We start from the raw sequence: 25,940 nt of genomic DNA, 5'->3' as shown, positions 1-25,940 counted from the left end.
GCTCAGTAGTTGTGGCACACGGGCTTAGTTGCTCCACAGCATGTGGGATCTTCCTGGTCCAGTGCTCGAACCCGTGTCCCCTGCATTGGCAGGCGGATTCTTAACCACTGTGCCACCAGGGAAGCCCTCAGTTGGTTTTTCCATGTAACAAACTAACCCACAGCTTAGCAGCTTAAAACAATCACGTTTTAAAATTTCTTATGACTCTATGGATCTTCTGGGTGATTCTTCTTATGTGGGCTGGCTCAGCTGGGACTGGATGATATAACACGGCTTCCAAACATATGTGATGATTGACTGAATGTTAGCTGAGCAATAGAGATGATTTAACAATGTGTGTCCCATCATCCAGAAGGCCAGTTCGTACCTGTTCACAAGGTACTGGTTACAGGACACCCAAGTGTAGGAGAAAAGGTCAAGCACCAAATACTGGGCCATGTTTTCTGTCGTCCCATTGGCCAGAATACGACACATGGTAAAGTCCAGATTCCACGTAAGAGGGGACTCGCTGGGAGCATAATTATGGAGAGAAGAATTATTGCAGACGTTTTTGCAAAAGAGAAAATCTATAAACAACCTACTCATTATTCAGCACCAATTTTCTCCAGATTAAAAAAAAAATTCTACAGAGCAGTAGGGTTCACTATTTCTTCTATTTTTCTCCCCCAGGGGAAGGGTGACTTCTAAAGACATTTTGCTATAATTGTTTAGACTGTGACTTTGGTAAATCTAGGGGAAAGCAGGACTTATTCTCCTTCCAAGACCAGTTGTTTATCTTCTTAGCTTACAACATCAGTGCACAATTCAACACGTGGATATACACACACATGCAACCACACCTTTTTCTTCCAGGGGGTGGGGTGATTCTGGCGCAGCCAACAAGGTATATGCATACGCTACTCTTTCCATACTCTCTGAAAGGGGAAAGGCAGAAGAACAGCAACAAAGTAGACATTTTTTTTTTTTTTTTAATTTTTGTTTATGTTTGGCTGCATTGGGCCTTCCTTGCTGCACGCGGGCTTTCTCTAGTCACAGAGAGTGGGGGCTACTCTTTGTTGCGGCGCGCGGGCTTCTCATTGAGGTAGCTTCTCTTGTTGCGGAGCATGGGCTTCAGTAGTTGTGGCATGAGGACTCAGTAGTTGTGGCTCACGGGCTCTAGAGCGCAGGCTCAGTAGTTGTGGCACACGGGCTTAGTTGCTCCGCGGCATGTGGGATCTTCCCGGATCAGGGATCGAACCCGTGTCCCCTGCGTTGGCAGGCAGATTCTTAACGACTGTGCAACCAGGGAAGTCCCTAGACATTCTTTTATACATATAGTTCTGCAGGAAGGAATCTATCAAACTACAGTAATGATGCGTAGCAAGAGTGAGTAACTAAGAGAAATACCTAACAGTCAGGTTCATAGGTACCTCAGACACTTAGGTAAAAACCTCTGATGAGAGGATCTTCATAGGATTATCCATCACATTGCCTTTGGACATTGAACTTCATGTCAGCAGGAGGACAGTCATAAAAACATTGTTTTCTCTCTAGATAGTGTAAACTTTCATCACAGTTTGCCTGGTCGATTCAGGTTTATGCCAACTGTTCCAACATTTTAGTTGTTAATAATGACCTCTTCTGTTTCCAAAGTATTTCAATGATAAATTATAGGGTCACTTAACCTCCAGGCTCCATCTGCATTCCTATTATAAAAAAATCACTGATTTTGCTACATATTAACAATTTCCAAGTGAAAACAATGTGCTTCCCCTGAACACCACTTTATCTACATGGAAAAAATATCCAATAACTGTCAGTGTTTGGCAAGGTAGTTAAGAAGGTGATCCAGGTGATCATGAAATGTTGATTGAATAGTTAAAATGTATATAAGTTGTGCATTTTTACTCTTATTCCGCAAGTTTTCAAAGAGTGTTATGACTGAGTACTGCAGAAGCTATCTTTCATACAGTTTTCCTCTTACTCATCCATTCATATACATTTAACACATGTCCACTGAGTTCTTGTGGCTTATCAAGAGCAGGTATTGCGACAAATATGAGGGATACAGAGATCAGTGTCCTGATCCATATCCTTAGCAATGCTATTGGAGGTCTTATCTGTCTCGTAATCACTGGTTTGCTTGTCTTAAGTCTGAGGTTTTCAGAGGGCAAACAAGATCTGAGACAAAGGGATCTCAATAAGACTGGGGTGGGAAAGGGGGAAAATGAGGATTTCTAGGAGAAAGAGATGCCTGAGCTGAATCTTATAGGAATTGCCAGATGGAGAAAGTAAAGACTGAGTGGTGCTTCAATCCAAGACAACAAAACTGGGAAAGAAAACAAGATTATGCAGATGCATAATGTATATATGGCCGATTACATTGTCTGATAATGCAGATAGAGAGGTTCAGTTCAGCAATGGCCCAGGCATCCTAAACATGAATATGGCCCTTTGCCTTATTAGAGGCTTTGAAATTAGAAAACAAATAACCAAGACAGCGGGAGGGACAAACACAGGGTGTGACTAGAACACAGAGAAGGAGCTCTGATAGCCAACTCTGAAAGCAGTAAACCTGGGCTGATTCTTCAAGGTGAGTGTACTTATCAAAGGTGCATGACTTACCCAGGTAAGTGAAAGTACAAGGGAAGTCCCTTGAAGGGATCATTCAGGACAAAGGAAACAGCTTGATCAGACAGCCATATATATATATAAGGGAACTATAACCTCATTGGCAGTACCAGACTCTACTGTGAGGGGGCATGCAGGCATTAATGACTAAAAAGGAGGCTGGAGAGAGACCCAGGGAGATTTTGAAAAATTACTGGTGAAGGCTATAACATAAGAAAAGAAGGAGGTAATTCTTACAGTGATTTTGTATGCTGCAATCAGCCTTGTAGGAGTCACTTTGTAGGTTTCCTATCACCTATCACCTATCACCTATCACCTATCATAAACTATCCCTGTTAGAAAAAAAAAAACCCAGAGATTCCAAATATGAGCTATAGAGATGTGTCCATTCTACCTCTGTGTTTTCTTACATTGGACAATGATCTGAGAAGCAGCATATGGTCCTGTTAGTGGACATGTTACTTGGCAGAGGAAAAAAATAAGCCAAGTGAAAAGACCAGCAAGCTGAGAGATTTATTTCAAACGTTTAATCGATAGCAACTGTAAAGGTGTGTGTGCTTATCAAAGGTGCATAAATATTTCACAATTCCCATTCCTGCAAACACTGACCAAACTCTGAAGATCATATCATGCATATTGATGAAAATGGCATTCTTTCAAACCTCATGTTGCTCATGCGAAATAGGAGAGCTTATATAGATGAGAGAGACCATTTTAGTGTCATCTCTACGTGTGAGAAAACTCCTTTAGCGGGGGGTGGGGGTGGGTTATAACTTCCACCACTGTGCCAAGTTATTCCAAGGTTTCAGAAAGCCAGTAGTGACAAAATTGTAACAAGGGTCAATAAAGAATCCAACGTTCGAGACAAGAGGGAGAAGCACAATTAACCTTTAGAATCTATCTTTATACCTCCTTCTCAATAATGCCTCCAGAAGTTAGCTACTTCAGAGACCTGCTTGACCCAGGTAACTTGATCATCTTTAGAATATGGATACCGTACTGCCACCATGCCAGTATAAATCCCCTATGATCCATTATTCAACAAATGTCCAGCATACTTTCTTGCTCCTATACATCCCAAAGAATGTCAACTTCAGTGAAATGGCAGTAAGAATACAGACATAGACAGCTATAGTTTAACTGGCTAACTAACATGAATTCAAGTTCCTAGAAAGTGGAAGGCAGTCTAGATTAGTGGCTTTCAGATCATGGTTAGATTGTTGTATCTCAGCTGTAACACGTGTTAGTGATGTGACCGTGGGAAAGTTAGTTAAACTATCTAAAACTCAGTCTTTATCTAAAAAAAAATTAGTAAAGCCATTTTCATAGAACTTTTGTGATTTATGTTTATAACAATCTTTAGAAGGACTCAATAAATGTTTTATCTGTACCAAAGGGCTGGCTATCATTATCATCATTGAAGCAAAACAAAAGCTACAATGATAATAAAAACACAGTATGTATTGCTTCTTGGCTTACAAAGCAATGGCTTCACTTTTCTTGCCTTGTTTGTTCCCCCACAAAAATCCATGAGGAGATATTGCTATCCTCATTTTAGAGCTATAGTATCTAGGGCTCAGTGAGGTTGAGGTTAAGTTGTTGCCCGAAATCACAAAGCTAATAAATGCTAATTCAATGGTGGAAGCAGAATTCCAGGTCTGTGTGCTGGGGGTAGGGGGAGGATTCAAGGGAGAAAATGGAGCTTGGGGTACAGCTTGGCTAATGTTAATTGCATGCCTCTTATGGACCAGGTACTTTATATATCTTATCTCATTTTAGCTTTATGACAATCCTGAAAAGGTGGTATTCCTTGCTCCATCTTATATATGTAGAAATTTAAGTTGAGTCATGTGAAGGTTTCCAAGGTCACAGAAGAGCTAATATTCAAACTCCAGTCATTTTTATTCTAAAGCCCTTAGTGTTTCATTATGAAACCTTGTTTTGGGTAACAGAGAAGATGCCGGTTTCTTGAACTGTCAAATGAAGTGGAGGACCACACCTCTACATTTTGAAACAAACTGCCAATCTGTGTTTCAGTGAAGCCCCCTCTACCCTGTCTCCCCATCACTTATGTTTCTCACCCCTTGGGTTCTATACTTAGGCTGTTACATATTGCAGATATTCGAAGTGCATGGCTTGGGGGTGAAAGAGGCAATACTTGGAATTAGAAGTAAGCATAAGCTCACAGAAGGCAGTTCTCCTGCCCCCTCAAAACCCCCCTCTTCTTCCCCCTACCCACTGCCCCAAACCCACTGCAGAACTTTGGCTGGAAAATATTTAGGCATAAAATAGGTTTAAGATTTCTTACACCTTTGAAAACTTTACTTTGAAGATGAGAAGGACCATCTGAATTGATGTTAAGGGTGGCCCATCCACTAAAAGGCAGGAAGAGGGAAAATGCTCTTTTTAACTGAGTTGCATTTTCTCTGTCAATCAACCTGAGGTCCCTCCGTACAGAGTATTCCCTAGCTTGGGAGAGAGCAGAAGGGAACTCACGCTGTTCAAATGTTCACATCTCCACTGTCGTCTCAGTGGGATCATTCTGCAGAAACCCGAGCCACGAGGGGATGCTACCTTCAGGCCGCGGGATTGCTGCATTGGGAGGTCTCCCAGACAGCATGCACATTTCATTTCCTCCAACTGTTCAGTGGTCCACCAACAGCATGAAAAAGGAAGCACTTGAAAAAAGGAGCAAACTCTTCCTTTGTAAACTGCTTTAAAAACAAACTGCTTTGCAGACAAGTCTGGTGCCTGCAGGAGGTTAGGAGCATACAGAGAATTGCTGCTTGTACCTGCCTTGAGTCCTTGTATTCATAGGTGAAGAAAGCTAGGCTCTTTCATTAGAGTTTCCAGGGGCACATATGCAGTAATTCCATCCTTGGCTTGCATCTCTTCTGAATGAATGGGGTATAAATTAGCTGTTCTGGCAGAGAGGTTGGGATGATGGAGATAACACTTGCATGTGACATAATAAAGGGAAAAAGACAACACGAATAGGTATGTCCACCTCCTTGCTTCCTCTACTGGTCCAGCGTAGTTTGGAAGTTTGTTCTGAGAAGAGATTTCAAAGTGCTTAGAACATGAGTTCTGGGGACAAAAAGACGTGGATATGAGGCCCTCTAAGCCAGCTTTATGGGGTGAAGTATTCTCATTTGCCAAAGGAGGCTGTTGATTTTCCTCACCATAAGAAAGGAAAGAGTACATGATAAAATAGCACATAATAAAAATAGTATATGATAAAAACAAATATGATAATAGCTAAATGAGATGAAGCTTAGAAGGACTGACCACAATTCCTAGCTTATCAATTACGCATATTCAAAACATCATTAGCCTTCACTTAGGCTAGTACTGTTATTTTCTCCATTTTACAGATGATAAAACTGAAGCACATAGGGGTTGAGCAACTTGCCCAAGGCACTTAATTGATAAATGCAAAGCCAGAGTCAAACCCAAGCAGTCTGACTCTAGAATGCACAGGCAAAGACACTGCGCTAGTGTTTCTTATAGTGTGAGCTTAGGATAATAACTCCTGGTGGGAAGGTTTGTGTGAGAACTAAGGAAGTGGCAGGAATGAAATCAACTTGTAGGGTGTTTAAATTGAGAGTAACTTCTTCATGACATTCATCAAGACCTTCACAATGTCCTTTCAATTCACGAGAAGAGGCTTTTGTGTCAGGAATCCCAAATAGTGCTGCTGCCAAAGCACAGAATGACTTTCGGAAAGTAACTTAGACGATCTGAACCTCAGAGTCCTGGTCTGTAAAATGGGTATAGCATACCTGCATTTATGGTGAAGACTGCTGGATAGAACCTGTAATGTACAGCTCATGTTAAAAATGGAGATGAACTTTATGAACTCTAGGAGATTTATAACCGAATTTTTTTGGTTTCAAAATGGGGTGAGTACTGAGAATTCCCAAATTTCATTCACAATCACATTTCACCCCTTTTTCATTGTGGCATGAAAGGAAGAGGGGAAAGAAGTCAGACTAAAATTAATCCATTGTAAACTAGGTATACTGTTCAATGATTCATTGAATCTACTTAAACGTTTAAGGAAAGACTATCAATACCATTTTAAGGTTTACAGTACTGAGGGGAAAGAAATTATGTAATTTGCATACAATAATTTTATGGTTAGGAGCTGTGGAGTTGGTCTACAGGACCCTTCATAAAACCCCACAGTTGCTGCTTTCTTCAAAACTGCCTGGCCCCTGTTAAGAAACTCTTCATTCCCCCTTGTTTCAAAAGCTATTTGGTTAAGCATAGATTCTGCTTTCAAATCTCCGAAGGACACCTACAAGATACAGAAATGTCCTTGTAATTTTGAAACACATACTGCCTAAACTAAAATGCATTAACTCCAATAAATAAAAAGAAACACAAATCCCCAGCCCTGTCAAGGTTTCCAGCTACAAGACTTCCAATTAAAAATTTCTCCTTTTCTTCACTCAAGTAACATTTCCAGCATAGATAACAATTTTACTGCGACATCTTTAATACCATTAATTATTTGATCGTTCTGCAGACAGCTTAAAAGCCTGTAAAAGACAGTGACAGACCCGAGGTAGGTAGGTGGAAAGTTACACAGCAGGAATAGCTAGTGATCTGAACATATTAAAGTGAGTGCCCCAGAAATAAAGGAACCAGACGAGGGGCACTTACAAAGTAACACTTGAACACAAACCAACTGCTGATTTTTTAAATAAGGACTTTGGAATGAGAAAGTGGATTTTCAGTATCTCTTTGGCTTTATTTTCACAGGCAAAATCAAACAGATAATTGAGGCAATCAGTACTGGGAACAGTGCCTTGTACAGAGCAGGTAACTAATAAATTTGAGAAACGAATAATTCAGGCAAAAAAAAAAGAAATCCGACTGTCATGAAAACGGAGTAAGAAGAATGGAATCATTCTCGCATAAATAGTGATCACTATTTGAATAACTGCCTAAACATTCATATTGCCTTTGTTTATAGATGTGGCTTTACTGTGGTTTGGAGAAATCAGATTCACTGACCCAGAAATATCCCAACATGAGTAAGACTTTTTGCTTCAGTTATGTATGAGTGAAGTCTGGCAACTTCAAATTTATTGTTTCCCCAAATGAGATAGCCTGGGTGGAAGAGAACATTCATCTTTCATTCCACAAACATTAAGACTTCACTATAGCCTCGTTGCTAGATTCTTCAGATATAAAGTCATTGAAGACACGACCTCTGCCCTCAAAGGAATTTACCATTGTCAACTGAAAAAAAAATGTACAACATGAGAATTGTGAGTTAAGTTTTATTTGGGGCAAAATGAGGACTATAGCCCAGGATAGAGCATCTCAGATAGCTCTGAGGTACCGGTTACAGAAAGGTAGAGGGAAGGTCAGTGTTCTACTTGACTTTAGTTGGGGGGGGTACATGCAGTCAAGCACCCGTTGGCAGAGGCTTGCTGCTTGTCATGAGGAACAGGTGTCACTGCTAATGATTTTAGTGCTTTTCTAGGTAGGAGGAGATGCAAGAATTTGGGCTCATAAAATCTTCTCCTGAAAATCTCTATCTGATGACCTGTCGTGCTAGTTTTTCCCAGAGCACAGAGTGCCTCATTCCTGATCTCTGCCCTGAACTTCTTCCAGGGCGTGTTGAAGATCGGCGACTGCAGTGGCTAGTGACCTAATCCTTGTAGAGGCAGGTAGCAAGTGACAATTTATACTTGGCACCATTTACCTCTGATGAATACAGCAGTAATCCATTAAGTTAGTTTCATTTTCAGGTAAGAGAGCAAGTTCTGCTTTGATTTAGAGACACTGGTTCTGCCCTAAGAGTCAACAATCATCTTCCAAGGTAAGTTGTGTGGACCAAGGCAAACCCATCTCCTTTGGGGAGGGCAGCACCAAGGGAAGAGAAAACCCAGAAAAGGCAATAATAATAGTTATTGTTATTATTATTATTTTAAAATTGACACCGTTACTATGTGTCTGGTCTATGTTAAGCACTTTGTCGTGTCATTCTCACTATTAGCCTGTGAGGTAAGTGATATTATTATCCCCATTTTATATAAAAGGAAACTGAAATCTCAATGTTTGAAAAAGTCTTAGAGAAGCTATGTAAATGCAAACGTAAGGCCTCTTCTTGATCTCTTTGATTTCATCTCCCTTTACTCCAGCCATGATCCACTTCACTCCACTACTCCCAGTCACAATGGCTTCCTTCCTGTTGAACTCATTGAACTCACCACAGGCAGACTCACCTCTGGGTCACTGAACTTATTCTTCCCTCTCTTGACACACTCTCCTACCCCCTGCCCCACCCCCCTATATCTGAATGCTGGACTCACTCACCATCTGCCTCAAATCTGCTCAAATGTCCCAAGAGAGTCAGGCCTTCACTGAGCATGTTTTTCTCTAATTTCCTCCTCTATTCCTCAACCTCCTTTATTCTTCTCCATAGTGATTTTCACCTTCTATGATACCACACTGGCCAAGCTCTCACACCCAGTTCTTCTGCTATCCAAACTATGTTGGATGCAAGTTGTAATTTTTTTTTTTTAAATAGGACCCTTTAGAGAAAAATTCTTTGCTTTCAAATTCTCTCTGTTCTCAATTGCTAAATTACTTCACAAAAGATTGTAGCAATTTGACCAGAACTATATGACTGTGCCCCTTCATACCATTGCCCATAAAGGGTATTATCGTTCTGTTTTTAAAATCTTTGCCAATCTGATGGACATCACATGATGTCTCACTATAATTTACTTTATAGGATGCAACATTTTTCAGGTGATTAACTGGTCATTTGTGTTTCTTCTTTAGAGATCGCTTGTTCCTTTCCTTTGACTGTTTTCTTATTTTGTGTAATAAATTCTTAGCACAGTGTTTTGAAAAGATTCAACCAAAAATAAAAAATTCTCTCTGCTCTCAATTCAACTGTCCAAGGACCTACTAAGACAACAGATATCACTCTGATTATTTAAAACAGGAAATGTAATGCAAGACAGTGGTAACAAAGATGATAGAAAATGCTGAGAAGCCAAACAGCGGAGGCAACCTCAATATTGACAACAAAAGGAAGTTTCTGCTGCCACTAAGCAAAGAGAGAAAGGGAAGATGCAGAATTACTGGAGCCCATGGTCATCCTGGAGTTCACTAAAAAGTCAGAATCACAAGAAGTCAAATGAAATAAGGGGGAGCTGAAGACACTGAGGAGGTTCAGCTGCTACAGAAATGCCACTTGAGGTAGAAAAGAAGGGAGATGAGTAACGTAACTTGGAATCTCCTTCCCCCCAGCCGCTGTCTCCCATTAGCTGAACTCAGCCAAACTCTGGATGATACAGGATCTGTTAGGTCAGTACCTCTCACAGTGAAGAGCAGAGCACTGGACCATCAGAAGGTGGATCTGGGTGCCGGCAGTCAAATAACTGGCACAGTCTCAGTGATGAATTAGGCTTCCGGTTGGCTTTAAGTACCCTTGATATAGACCCTCAATGTAACCTGGCTTCCCTCTTACACAGCACATGCCAAAAAATGTAGTTAATGAAACATGTGTGTGATTTCTGCATTTGTTATTATCATTGTGTTTCATTATGCCTCCTACTAGATTATAAACTCCATGAAAGCATCCAAACATTTTTATTGCTGTGTCTATAATGCCTAGTCTATAGGAAAACCTTCACAGAGTTCTTTGCAATAAATGCCTGGTGAATGAATGAATGAGAGTGAATAACCCAAGATTTAGCAGCACAGTGATTTACACATCACACTGTAATAATTACTTGCTTATTGGTTTTAGTCTATGTCCTAACCTGATCTTCTAACTCGAGAAAGGCAAGAATGTACAACTGATCTCAAGGTTTGAAAGAAAGTATTATTGCCTAGTATCACAGCATAATCATTCATGCCATGTCTATGAAATCCCATATATTTGTGGAAAAATAGGAGAAAAAGACAATAAAAAAGAAACCATTTCTTCTGAACACCACTAGTGGTGAGCTAATTCTGGAGAGAAGTTATTCTCAAAGATCTCTTTGTTCTGTGTTCCACTGACTTTTCTAGAATTACCAAGTACAGGGCCTACCTTTCCTCATAGCTGATGAGGGTGATTAAAATAACGCCTTTTATAAAGAAATTGCAACTGAGAAACAAGAAGCTCAAATGAATTTCAGAATCTTTCCATCTATAAGATCCTTAATGGGAGGACAGTCAGAAATGTGTGACTATGAACTGTACAAAGGTACCAGTGAATGCGATGCATGATGAAATAAATATCTACAATCAGCACCTCTAGATAAATACATAATGATACTCCAATGTCCTTGGAGGATCAAAGGACATTGATATCCAGATAGTGTACTTGTAAGGGCCTCTTTCAGCACGCTTTTCAGATAATCCTTGACTGTGGTTGGTTAGAGCAAGCCAAAGAGTGCTAGGAATTCAAATGTATACTTCCATGACTATTGTAAGCATGACACTGTATTTGGGGATCTACATATGTCATCAAATTCTCATGTAAAAGTATAAATGCCTCCTTGCAAAGGTTCATGAATTAAATCATGTGTACCATTTACTGACTTTAGGGTTGGTACTGTGCTATAGTTTTTACATATATAGTACTACCTCTGATCTTTCTACAACTTCTACAGGTTTTGTCTTATTATAGCATTACTCAGTTACAGGACTAGAAATTCAAAGAGGGAGAACATCTTGCCCAAGTCCACAAAGCTTCTAAAGAGCAAAGATGTAATTAGAAAGTAACTATCTATTTTTTAACATTTCGTATGGAAAATATCAAAAGTATATAACACATTATTATTATTATTATTTTGCGGTACGCGGGCCTCTCACTGTTGTGGCCTCTCCCGTTGCGGAGCACAGGCTCCGGACGTGCAGGCTTGGCAGCCATGGCTCATAGGCCCAGCCGCTCCGCGGCATGTGGGATCTTCCCAGACTGGGACACGAACCCGTGTCCCCTGCATCGGCAGGTGGACTCTCAACCACTGCGCCACCAGGGAAGCCCCAGCGCTGTATTTTTTAAAAACACCTTTGCTTTTAATATAAGGGCTGTGAGGGAGGAGAAGAGTAATTGAGTAAAACCTCCATAACTATTATGAACTGGAGATATAATTGCAGGTATAGTAAGAGGAAGTATTTTTAAAAACTGGAAAATGCTCAACTGCCTAAACATGATAACAAAAGTAACTCAAGAATTTAAAGCATCACTTCTACATATTGCCATGGGTATTGAGATCTTGGCAAATGAGTTTTTAAAAGTAAGAATGCAGAGCAATTAGCAGAAAATCCACACATGACATCTCTTGGGAGTCTTTTTGAACCAGTTTCATTTATCCTTAGATTTTTAATATTTTCCATCTCAAATTAAAAAATAACATAAAATTACTATTTTTCCTAATAAATAAACTCTCATTGCTTTTGATCAGTAAAACGTAATGAGCTGTTAAATGCCCACAGAAATTGTTTTCAGTCTTAAATGGCTTCTCATGAAAGGAAAAATGCTGTGACTCTTTTCAGATTTTCACACACACACACAATCGATTGAATAAGCTCTTTTCTATTATAGAAAGGCAAGTTAAACAGCAGGATCTACCTATTGAGTCGTGTGAATATCTATTTTTCAAGCTGTGGAATATCTTCAGAAGCTTATCCTTCTTTACTTGGAGAGATTATTTTTCCAGAGATTCAATGAATGTTTCTATAGTTTTTGCAAAGTCTTATGCATACTGGTAGGATCATCCAGATAACCATATGGGACTCTCCTAATTTCAGAAGCCAAATATTGTCAGCTGTCAATCCATGCACAGTGTTGCTCACAAGAACATTTTGTGGATTGGCCTTAAGGTCCTGATGCCGACTTTGCAACTACTCTTCCAATCTCTGTGATTTTTTAGTAAATGTACAAAGTTGTGCCACCATCACCACCATCTAATTTTAGAACAATCCCATCACCTTAAAATGATGAATAGATGTGCTGACATAGAGGCTAAAACCCCATCTCAACCTCATTTTGAGAGCCAGTTAAATTTTTAATTTTCCAAAATTGGGTGTTATTGTCATTTATCCACTGATATGGGGTGCCACTTTTTAATTTATATAACATAGCAACCGACTGTGGGATCATCGTAAAAAAAACTCAGTCCTAGAAAAATGAGGGACCCAAATAAGATAAGCCTGAGAGCCGAACTGGAGATTTTTTAGGGAAAAATGTTTTGCATCAAATGAGTTAAAGTTGGAGGTTGCCAGTGGGGGAATGAAGAACACATGAAACGTCCCAGTAAGTAAAAGTATTAGCGATTTCTGTCTGTGGAATTACTGAGGGCACAAGCAGAGCCAGGGCTGGTGGCGATTGGCAAGACTTTCGCGTGGCTTACAAATAGGAATCACAATTTACAAAGAGAGATAGAGCTGCCAGAGGCAAGAAGGCCTAGAAAAGTTTCCTGGGTCTTGGTGCTCAGGCTGGTGTCAGGCCTGCACCTCTGAGATGAGAGAGCCGAGTCCAGGACATTGGACCACCAGAGACCTCCCAGCCCCACGTAATATCAATCGGCAAGAGCTCCACAAGAAATCTCCGTCTCAACACTAAGACCCAGCTCTATCCAAAGGCCAGCAACTCCAGTGCTGGATGCCCCATGCCAAACAACTAGCAAGACAGGAACACAACCCCACCCATTAGCAGAGAGGCTGCCTAAAATCATACTAAGTTCAGACATCCCAAATCACACGACTGGACGTGGCACTGCCCCCCAGAAAGACAAGATCCAGTCCCACCCACAAGAACACAGGCACCAGTCCCCTCTACCAGGAAGCCTACATGAGCCACTGAACCAACCTCACCCACTGGGGTCAGGCACTAAAAACAATGGGAATTACAAACCTGCAGCCTGTGAAAAGGAGACCCCAAACACAGTAAGTTAAACAAAATGAGAAGACAGAGAAATATGCAGCAGATGAAGAAGCAAGGTAAAAACCCACCAGACCAAACAAATGAAGAGGAAGTAAGTAGTCTACCTGAAAAAGAAATCAGAAGAATGACAGGAAAGAATCCAAAATCTTGGAAATAGAATGGAGAAAATATAAGAAATGTGTAACAAGGACCTAGAAGAACAAAAGAGGAAACAAACAATGATGAAAAATACAATAAATGAAATTAAAAATTCTCTAGAAGGAATCAGTAGCAGAATAACTAAGGCAGAAGAACGGATAAGTGACCTGAAAGATAAAATAGTGGAAATAACTGCCACAGAGCAGAATAAAGAAAAAAGAATGAAAAGAATTGAGGACGGGTTTCCCTGGTGGCGCAGTGGTTGAGAGTATGCCTGCCGATTCAGGGGACACAGGTTCGTGCCCCGGTCTGGGAAGATCCCACATGCCGCGGAGCGGCTGGGCCCGTGAGCCACGGCCACTGAGCCTGCGCGTCCGGAGCCTGCGATCCACGACGGGAGAGGCCACAACAGTGAGAGGCCAGCATACCGCAAAAAAAAAAAAAAAAAAGAATTGAGGACAGTCTCAGAGACCTCTGGAAAAACATTAAATGCACCAATATTCAAATTATAGGGGTCCCAGAAGAAGAAGAGAAAAAGAAAGGGTCTGAGAAAATACTTGAAGAGATTATAGTTGAAAAATTCCCACAAATCGGAAAGGAAATAGTCAATCAAGTCCAGGAAGTGCACAGAATCCCATGCAGGATAAATCCAAGGACAAACACATGAAGACACATATTAATCAAACTATCAAAAATTAAATACAAAGAAAAAATATTAAAAGCAGCAAGGGAAAAACAACAAATAACATACAAGGGAATCCCCATAAGGTTAACAGCTGATCTTTCAGCAGAAACTCTGCAAGCCAGAAGGGAATGACAGGACATATTTAAAGTGATGAAAGGGAAAAACCTACAACCAAGATGACGGTACCCAGGAAGGGTCTCATTCACATTTGACAGAGAAATTAAAACCTTTACAGACAAGCAAAGGTTAAGAGAATTCAGCACCACCAAACCAACATTACAACAAATGCTAAAGGAACTTCTCTAGGCAGGAAACACAAGAGAAGGAAAAGACCTACAAAAACAAACCCAAAACAATTAAGAAATGGGAATAGGAACATACATATTGATAATTACCTTAAATGTAAAAGGATTAAATGCTCCAAACAAAAGACGTAGACTGGCTAAATGGATACAAAAACAAGACCCGTATATACGCTGTCTACAAGAGACCCACTTCAGACCTAGGGACACCTACAGACTGAAATTAAGGGGATAGAAAAAGATATTCCATGCAAATAGAAATCAAAAGAAAGCTAGAGTAGCAATTCTCATATCAGACAAAATAGACTTTAAACTAAAGACTCTTACAAGAGACAAAGAAGGACACAACATAATGATCAAGGGATCGATCCAAGAAGAAGATATAACAACTATAAATATTTATGTACCCAACATAGGAGCACCTCAGTACATAAGGCAAATGCTGACAGCCACAAAAGGGGAAATCGACAGTAACACGATAATATTGGGGGACTTTAACACCCCACTTTCACCAATGGACAGATCATCCAAAATGAAAATAAATAAGGAAACACAAGCTTTAAATGATACATTAGACAAGATGGATTTAACTGATATTTATAGGACATTCCATCCCAAAACAACAGAATACACTTTCTTCTTAAGTGCTCATGGAACATTCTCCAGGATAGAACATATCGTTGGTCACAAATCAAGCCTTGGTAAATTTAAGGAAACTGAAATTTTATCAAATATCTTTTCCAACCACAACACTATGAGACTAGACATCAATAACAGGAAAAAAAAAACTGTAAAAAATGCAAACACATGGAGGCTAAACAATACGCTACTAAATAACCAAGAGATCACTGAAGAAATCAAAGAGGAAATCAAAAAATACCTAGCAACAAATGACAATGAAACAACAACGACCCAAAACCTATGGGATGCAGCAAAAGCAGTTCTAAGAGGGACATTTATAGCAATAAAATTCTACCTCAAGAAACAAGAAAAATCTCAAATGAATAACCTAATCTTACACCTAAAACAATTAGAGAAAGAAGAACCAAAAAAACCCAAAGTTAGCTGAAGGAAAGAAATCATAAAGATCAGGTCACAAATAAATGAAAAAGAAATGAAGGATACAATAGCAAGGATCAATAAAACTAAAAGCTGGTTCTTTGAGAAGATAAACAAAATTGATAAACCATTAGTCATACTCATCAAGAAAAAAAAGGGAGAAGACTCAAATCAACAGAATTAGAAATGAAAAAGGAGAAGTAACAACTCACCCAGCAGAAATAGGAAGAATCAAAAGGGCTTACTACAAGCAACTATATGCCAATAAAATGGACAACCTGGAAGAAATGGACAAATTCTTAGAAAAGCACAACCTTCTGAGTCTGAACCAGGAAGAAATAGAAAATATACACAGACCAATCACAAGCACTGTAATTGAAACTGTGATTAAAAATTTTCCAACAAACAAAAGCCCAGGAACAGATGGATTCACAGGCGAATTCTATCAAACATTTAGAGAAGCGCTAACACTCATCATTCTCAAACTCTTCTAAAATACAGCAGAGGGAGGAACACTCACAAACTCATTCTGTGAGGCTACCATCACCCTGATACCAAAACAAGTCAAAGATGTCACAAAAAAAGAAAACTACAGACCAATATCACTGATGAACATAGATGCAAAAATCCTAAACAAAATACTAGCAAACGGAATCCAACAGCACACTGAAAGGATCATACACCATGACCAAGTGGGGTTTATCCCAGGAATGTAAGGATTCTTCAATATACACAAACAAATCAATGTGATATACCGTATTAACAAATTGAAGGAAAAAAAAAACATATGATCATCTCAATAGATGCAGAAATAACTTTCAACAAAATTCAACACTCATTTATGATTAAAACTCTCCAGAAAGTAGGCATAGAGGGAACCTACCTCAACATAATAAAGGCCATACATAACAAACCCACAGCCAACATCATTCTCAATGATGAAAATCTGAAAGCATTTCCTCTAAGATCAGGAATAAGACAGGGTTGCACACTCTCAACACTATTATTCAACATAGTTTTAGAAGCTTTACCCACGGCCATCAGAGAAGAAAAGGAAATAAAAGAATCCCAATTGTAAAAGAAGTAAAACTGTCACTGTTTGCAGATGACATGATACTATACATAGAGAATACTAAAGAGGCTACCAGAAAACTACTTGAGCTAATCAATGAATTTGGTAAAGTAGCAGGATACAAAATTAATGCACAGAAATCTCTTGTATTCCTATACACTAACAATGAAAATTCTGAAAGAGAAATTAAGGAAACACTCCCATTTACCGTTGTAACAAAAAGAATAAAACACCTAGGATTAAACCTACCTAAGTAGGCAAAAGATCTGTATGCAGAAAACTATAAGACACTGATGAAAGAAAACAAAGATGACACAAACGGAGAGATATACCATGTTCTTGGATTGGAAGAATCAACATTGTGAAAATGACTATTCTATCCAAAGCAATCTACAGATGCAATACAATCCCTATCAAACTACCAATGGCATTTTTCACAGAACTAGAACAAAAAATTGCACAATTTGTATGGAAACAGAATAACCAAAGTAATGTTGAAACAGAAAAACAGAGCTGGAGGAATCAGGCTCCCTGGCTTCAGACTACACTACAAAGCTATAGTAATCAAGACTGTATGGTACTGGCACAAAAACAGAAATATAGATCAAAGGAACAGGATAGAAAGCCCAGAGATAAACCCATGCACATACAGTCACCTTATCTTTGATAAAGGAGGCAAGAATATACAGTAGAGAAAAGACAGCCTCTTCAGTAAGTGGTGCTGGAAAACTGGACAGCTACATGTAAAAGAATGAAATTAGAACACTTCCTAACACCATATACAAAAATAAACTCCAAATGGATTAAAGACCTAAATGTAAGTCCAGACACTATAAAACTCTTAGAGGAAAACATAGGCAGAACACTCTATGACATAAATCACAGCAAGATACTTTTTGACCCACCTCCTAGAGAAATGGAAATAAAAATAAACAAATGGGAACTAATGAAACTTAAAAGCTTTTGCACAGCAAAGGAAACCATAAACAAGACGAAAAGACAACCCTCAGAATGGGAGAAAATATTTGCAAATGAAGCAACAAAGGATTAATCTCCAAAATATACAAGCAGCTCATGCAGCTGAACATCAAAAAAACAAACAACCCAATCCAAAAATGGATGGAAGACCTTAATAGACATTTCTCTAAAGAAGGTATACAGATTTTCTACAAACACATGAAAGGACGCTCAACATTACTAATCATTAGAGAAAAGCAAATCAAAACCACAATGAGGTATCACCTCATACTGGTCTGAATGGCCATCATCAAAAAATCTACAAACAGTAAATGCTGGAGAGGGTGTGGAGAAAAGGGAACACTCTTGCACTGTTGGTGGGAATGTAAATTGATACCGCCACTATGGAAAACTATATGGAGGTTCCTTAAAAAACTAAAAATAGAACTACCATACAACCCATCAATCCTACTACTGGGCATATACCCTATAGAAAACCATGATTTAAAAAGAGACATGTACCACAATGTTCATTGCAGCACTATTTACAATAGCCAGGACATGGAAGCAACCTAAGTGTCCATCGACGGATAAATGGATAAAGAAGATGTGGCAATATACATAATGGAATATTACTCAGCCATAAAAAGAAGTGAAATTGAGTTATTTGTAGTGAGGTGGATTGACCTAGAGTCTGTCATACAGGGTGAAGTCGGTCAGAAAGAGAATAACAAATACCGTATGCTAACACATATATATGGAATCTAAAAAAAAAAATGGTTCTGATGAACCTAGGGGCAGGACAGGAATAAAGATGCAGACATAGAGAATGGATTTGAGGACACGGGGAAGGGGAAGGGTAAGCTGGGACAAAGTGAGAGAGCGGCCTGGACATATATACACTACCAAATGTGAAATAGACGGCTAGTAGGTAGCAGCTGGATAGCACAGGGAAATCAGCTTGGTACTTGTGACCACCTAGAGGGGTGGGATAGGGAGGGTGGGAGAGAGACGCAAGAGGGAGGGGATATGGGGATATATGTATACATGTAGCTGATTCACTTTGTTGTATAGCAGAAACTAACACAACATTGTAAAGCAATTATATTCCAATAAAGATGTTAAAAAAAAATACTAGCACTTTATATCTCACTCTTAGGCATCAGGGGACAGTTCACAAGGAAGCCAGGATTACGTATAGCAGATACCTGACTGAAAGCGGAAGCAGAAGGATAGAGACAGAAGACAATTTATATCCTACTTTTGGAGGGCTGTCTTCCAAGCCTGAAGCAAAACCAAGCCTGGGGAAGGCAGATGTTTTAAATTAAGTGATTTTAAAAATCATCTTTTATTGACATAAAATTGACCTACAATAAATACTCTTTTAATTTAAGTGGAGTCTCACTCTTTAACATGTATTTTATTTTTTTACCTTATATTTTATTTTATAATTTAGTTTGTATTCATCTTTGAGGCTTTCAAGTAGAAATTCATTGGAAAGTATGAAATCCAAATATTCTTAAAAGATTGCAATGCTTTGCTTTATTTCAATGCTAAAGTAACTGATAATCTTACATATATTAATAATAATGATTATTGTTTTAAGTTTCATTAAACACTGCACACTTCAGACCCTGAAAATATACTTTAGATAAAAAACACATTTACCCCTCAAAGTCCTCCTGACCCTCATTTCCTTAATTAGTAATTTGGGCACAATAAGAGTACCTGCTATGACCTTGGGGAAATTATTTTAAAATGCAACTAGGTAAGTAATGAAATTAGGGTGCAAACACAATTAGGAATGATTCCAAAGCCTGAACATTATCTAATATGACATTCTGAAGCATTCTGAATACACAGCCTAAAGAAATTACACCTAATATAAACTTTTCAGGAATTACAAAGTTGAAAAGGGAACAAATTCCCTTAAACTTCTCTTTATTTGTTAAGCATACCTCTTATAATTCCAAAATGCGGAGAATCTGATGGTAGGGATCTTTATATCACTGCCCACTGCTAGAAGATACCACACTTTCATTGTCAATGGGGGCTGGTAAGCTTGGAACATCAAATACCATCTTGAGAATATTTTAAAAGACTCATCAAAAATTTCCTTTTATTTTAAAAGAAAGTATTAAAATGAAATCATGCATGACTTCAAAATGTATTCAGATTTCTCTACAGTGTATAACAATAGGAAGTTTTATCAGATTACATCTTCAATAAAAAGAGTTTGAATGAGTTTGATGTGATTTCTATTTCAATCATAAGGGTGACCTACACAGGTATCTTTTTTCTTCTATCACTTTATTTCTGCTCTCTCCATCTGTATTTTAACCTGTTAATATGTGGGTGAATTTGAGGAAAAGCAAATCAGTTTGACCTTTAATGTAAAGTCATTTTTGAATGATCAAAACAGTACTATTTCCAAGACTGTAAAGAATGTGGATTTTAAGATTGAAAAGCACGTGCCATTCCCCGTAACCTGGGAGGAATGGTAATGTGACCACTGCTCGAATGACAATTTTATCTACATAACTGCCTTCTTCTTGCCTTCACTGTGTATTTAGACTTCCGCCCAAAGATATATGTTTAGCCAGCTGTTTTAATATAACATATTAAACTTTAAAATGATTCAAGGACAAACACTGGACTGCAGCTCGCTGTAGGATGCCACATTTTGTTGCATCATTTCCCTTCTTTTTTAGCAGCTATTTTACCAATAAACCAGAAAAGAAGGAATTATTCAGGAAAATTGCTATTAGCTGCTACCCCTGCTGGATTACAAAACCCGGAGCATAATAGCTTCCCCAGTGGAGGCTCTGAGGGCTTGGGCCAAGCCATTAACCACTGCTAACACCTAAGGGAGGAAATAGAATAGAGTAGAATGGCTCTCAGGTATCCCAGAAGATTTTTATGCAAACAAAATTTATTTGAAATGCAGATGTCCAGGGCCTAGCCCCAGAAAGTCTTATTCAGTTAATTTAGAATAAAATCCAAGAACATGCATTTTTAATATGCTCAGACAGATATTTGTTATCTGAATTTTTCACCTAGCTTCTGTTTGTGTGAATATGTGCTCAGACACAGGTGATCGTTAAACAGGCTTGACAATTAGAGTGTCAAGATGGACCAAATATATCAGAGCCTAGTATATGATAGGCACTTTATTTTTAAAATGAATGTAATAATGTATGTATCATTAGTGATGTAAGATCCTCTCACTGCATTCTATTTCTGTAGCATTGGATACATTTTGGACTTCTCAAGGTACTGCTTTGCGTTTTGAGTCTCTTGTTACATGTTGACTTATATTCACTTATGACTATTATGTATTTATTCAACAAACGAACTAAAACCATATTTGCTTTACACTCATTTTATAATCAAATCTCCATTACGTCTCTGAGTTAGATACTTCAAAATCCTTAGGAGTCTGTCTGTTCCTATTGCCTCCTTCATAAAGGAAAGAGTAAAATTTCAGCTGATTACTAAAGGATGACAGAACTTCCCTACATTGAAAACGAAGATGTGAGCTTATTGGATACGAGGGGAAAGATGTATAAAATCATGTAACCAGAAAGATGATACGAGAAATTGGATCAAGAAAGAGATTTTTAGAAATGGAGAAGAATAGGCATTACATATTATTAGTTCCACTATTGAAAGACTGAATTTGTGGCACTGACCATCCAGGTGGATGTACCCAGTAGGTAACTGGAGGGGACATAGGGCTAAGATTTTAGAAAAATACTGTCTGGTATTTGAAATCAGGTAAGCGAATCAGATTCAAACAGATCATAAAGAGGTTAGAAAAAAATGATGAGGACAGAATGTTATGGAACAGAAAAATGAGAATTATAGGGACAAGAAGGGATGCCGTTCTTTGCACTCCCCCAGCTTAACAAACCAGTCCTTTCCTCTAAACCCAGCCCACCTGCCACTCTTTCCTTAAAGCATCCCTCATTTGTATCTATGATAATAGAAATTTAAATCAAGGTACAAATGGCATAGTGGACCACGAGGTATAGGAGCAGAGACCAAAGGACAGGGCTCACAACTAGAGAATGACTATCAGCTGACTCACATTTTGGCTAGTTATATGTTATTTTCTCTCCCCTTCTGAGTCAGAAGTTCCTTGAGATCAGTAATCATTTTAAAAAGTCATCCATTTGTTCATTCAACAAGGATTAATTAAAATCTTACCATGAAGGTTGCTATACGGTGACACATATGATAGTCAATAGGATGCATTCACTAAAGAAGACAAAATCTCTGCATCCAAGGATCTTTCAGTCGGTGAGGCAGAAAACCATCACACCTGACTGTATAGCAGCATGCTGGGCAAATATGTGCCAAAGAAGACTTTCCTCTGACAGCGATGTCTTGGAGACAGGAGGAACTGAATAACTGAGAGAATTAACTGAACGTGTCAGTGTGGATTTGAAAGACATTAAGATGGAGGCATGGGTGATGGCAAAGGAAAATGAATTTGTACAATTTTTGGTGGCTTTCACTTAATTTCTTAGGAAACTAAGAAACCATTTGCACGTATGAAACTAAGATCTAAAGACACTTAGGTCTTAGTTTCATATGTGCAAATTTTAAAATCTTCAGGAAGATGATGATGTCTACCAAAGTGATGATTTCCAGGGATACTTAACCTCCTTCAAATCAAAGCAGGTTATTTAGAATACAAACTACTTTAGGTACTTCCTTTCTTTTATATCCTCAGCTCTCTATTCACTATATTTAATGATTTCCATATCTTATACACAATGTATGCTTCACTTTAACTGCTGTTTTAAAATCTTCTCACTTCCTGGTCCAACTACCCTATATAACAAGTGTGTTAATGGGCAAAAACTTACCAGCTCCAGTGCAAATGAATTAATCTCTGACTCCCAGTTTCTTAAATATTTAGATGTATCTATTCAATCAATAGAGATGTGGTAGAAAAGTCATTCTCCTGACAATGCTAGCTTTCCAATGTCTGGATTTTTAACCACTATTAGGTTAATTTCTGAAATGTTTACAACTCCACTAAAGACCTTGGTATTTCTCTGTTTTGTTTTTGTATTTTTTCCCCTAAGTAGCTGTACACTTAAAAAATGTTAATGCATTTTTCAGTTCTGTGTAAATCCAAGTAGATAAGAAATATTATTTTCCAGATCTGTTGATATTTATAAAAACTTTAAAATTTCCATTCAAACAAAATAGAAATTGGGTCTTGGTATAGTTTTCACTTTTGTGAGTTAGTTAATGCAGGCATTTCTCAGATAAAATGAAGGTAATATTAATCTTCATCTCTCATTCCCTGGTGCCTGGAGTGAGATAAATCTGCCTTTCCTCTGAGTTCTAAGGGATCTACAGAACGTACATGGAACATTTTGAGTAAGATCAAGCACGCAAATTAAGTGCAGGAGAAAAATCATCAAACTCAGAAGACTTTGGGTAGTGTGATTATGTCTAGCATGGAACTTGGACTTTGAGATACTTGCATTCCTCTCTGGCACCGAAAATGCTTATTTCTTGATAATTAATTCAAGGTTGTGCTATGCTGTGCTATACTATGTTATACTGAGTCTCAAGATACGGGATTTAGATTGATAGAGTGTTGCCCTGAATACCTTTTGATGCCTCTACAATACTATATTTCTGCCTACCAGTGGCCTCGACTACTTAGTTTTTACCTTGTCTCTGATAAAGGTGTCATGGTGTGGAAAAACCTCCTCCACACACTTTCCCTTTTTTATCTTAACCTTGAGGTTTAATATAACCTTCTTAGAGCCCATTTCTCCTTGCTTCCTGAGGTGACTTTTGCTAAGATGACAGAGAAAGTGTAGAAATACATTGGACTTGCTAGTAATTCTTAACTGTCAGCTGAGAAACCTTTTATCAGTCAAAAAAACCTGTTTCTCATAGGTAAAATGGCCATAAGAATGCCTACCTTGCTTCTGTAAATAATATTTAATCAGATTTATTGACTGTATTAATTTCCTAGGGCTTCCATAACAAATAACCACAAACAGGGAAGCTTAAAACAACGGAAATGTATTCTCACAGTCTAGAGGCCAGAACTCTGACATCAAGGTACTGGCAGGACCACACTCCCTCTTAGAAACCATAGAGGAGAATTCATTCTTCGTCTCCTGCAGCTTCTTTTGGCTGTAGGCATTCCATAGCTGGGGCCACATCATGTCAATGTCTGCCTTTGTGGTCACATTCTCTCTCCTTCTTCTCTGTGTTAAATCTCTCTCTGACTTACTCTTATAAGGACACATGTTATTGGACTTTCTTTTAAAGATACATGTTACTGGATTTAGGACCCACCAGGTAATCCCAGATGAACTCTTCATCTCAAGATTTTTAATTTGATTACATCTGCAAAGACCCTTTTCCAAGTAAGGTAACATTCATAGGTTCCAAGGAAAAGGACATATACATGTCTCTTTGGAGGTCACCATTCAGACCACTACATTGAACACCATCTTCATAAGATCTAAGAAAAAATTTCCTCTTATATTAGCCATTTAAGAACAGTGTATGTAGATTCTTAAAGAATTTTAGAAGATGCTTAAATTTCATAGATTACTTTAATGAGTCCTAACTTGTGTCAAGTGAAAAGCATAGCCCACTCTCTGTACATTTCCTCTGCAAAATGTCAATCTTTCATATATTTATAGAATTGTAGTGCTGCATGGTTATAGTGGAATAAGTTTTTTTCTGTTAAAAAGACACTAATTTATTCTATATGTAACTGTAAAATGTTGACTAAACATTAACTTTGGTATTAGTCTAGGAACTTCTAAAAGAATTCACAGTGACAGTTTTTCTAAAGCCAAAGTAAACCTTGGTCAACATTTATGGCTAGATATACATACTTTATTATTAAATATTAGGAGATTTGGTAATGAGTCAACATTCATATAAATATTGAGATTACTGACATCAGGTGGCATGGTGCACTATCTAATGAGGAAAAAAAAAGGGAAAAGAATGACAAATGGTCTAATTAGGTGACTCAGAATATCCAGTTGCATGTTGCAGACTTAGTATGTTGGTATACTTTCAATGAATTATGTAGGAAATTATAATGGTACTGGAGGAGACTGGCTTCACAGAGTCTTAATCTTTATTAATTCATTATAGCCTGATTGTTTCCAACAAGACTTAGTGTTTAGAGTAAAAATACATGAATGAAGTGTAGATGTTATGATCTTTGCTTCATGTTCCTAGATATTAGATATTATATATGCATATTATCTAGTATGCTGAAATCCATGGATTTGTATCTTTATTGCCTTGCTAGGGTTTTAGAAGTAACAGACACAACACAATGATAAGAACTTAATTAAATCTCTTGTCCATACCTACTGAACAGAGTATCATTTTCCCTTGGTTTTGGCCTTCTTGCCATTTTCATTCCATTTGATTTGACCAAGAAAATTGGAATTAAATTTGCAAGTCAAATGACAGGAGACATTTCTCAAAAAGGCATAATATCTACTGATCTTCTTTTCATCTATTCCTTTGTCATAAACATTTGTCTGGCAAGTGCCTTGATTAACTCTGGCTCCTTGTTGCTTTTGCTTGCATGTAACAGGATAAACAAAAGCCATAACTCCATGATTTCAAATAAATGGGACCTAGACCAAAGTCAACTTTCTGCATCAGGGCAACAATAACAGATGAACTACACTGAAACAAACAGAGAATTTAGATTTGCCTGCTTTCTTTTATCTGGAAAAAAAAATAGACAATGGGGAAAGAACATGGGATATGTAAATAATAACAGCAATAATAATGGCCAAAGAAAATAAATAGAAGGAAGGAAGGAAGGAAGGAAGGAAGGAAGGAAGGAAGGAAGGAAGGAAGGAAGGAAGGAAGGAAGGAACTTAGGACTGTGGGGAAAATTACACAAAGAGAGTTGAAGAATTATCCAGGTAGGCACCGCCTATCTCTTCAGATAGACTTTTTAGTTTTTCATGGAGTATGCATATAGAATTAATAAGTGACCATAGCACTATCTAGTGTGCTGAGGCTGCTATAACAAAATATTTCAGACTGGTGGCTTCAGCAACACAATTCTATTTCTTACAGTCCCAGAGGTGAGGAAATCCAAGATCAAGGGGTGGGCAAGATGTGTTTCATCCTGAACCCTCTTCTTTTGGCTGCTTATAGGTGTGCTCCATAAGACCTCGTCTT

General features: G+C 38.3%; 1 protein-coding gene across 2 annotated transcripts in view; it reads left to right on the top strand.

The window, feature by feature from the left end:
- Positions 1-25,940, top strand: part of CDH8 (cadherin 8) — a 363,158-nt gene that overhangs the window by 324,895 nt on the left and 12,323 nt on the right. The gene's annotated exons all lie outside the window — the stretch shown is intronic.

The sequence above is a fragment of the Lagenorhynchus albirostris genome, chromosome 19 (assembly GCF_949774975.1).
Source record: "Lagenorhynchus albirostris chromosome 19, mLagAlb1.1, whole genome shotgun sequence".
Taxonomy (NCBI): Eukaryota; Metazoa; Chordata; class Mammalia; order Artiodactyla; family Delphinidae; genus Lagenorhynchus; species Lagenorhynchus albirostris.
This window is presented reverse-complemented; position numbering and strand designations above follow the sequence as displayed.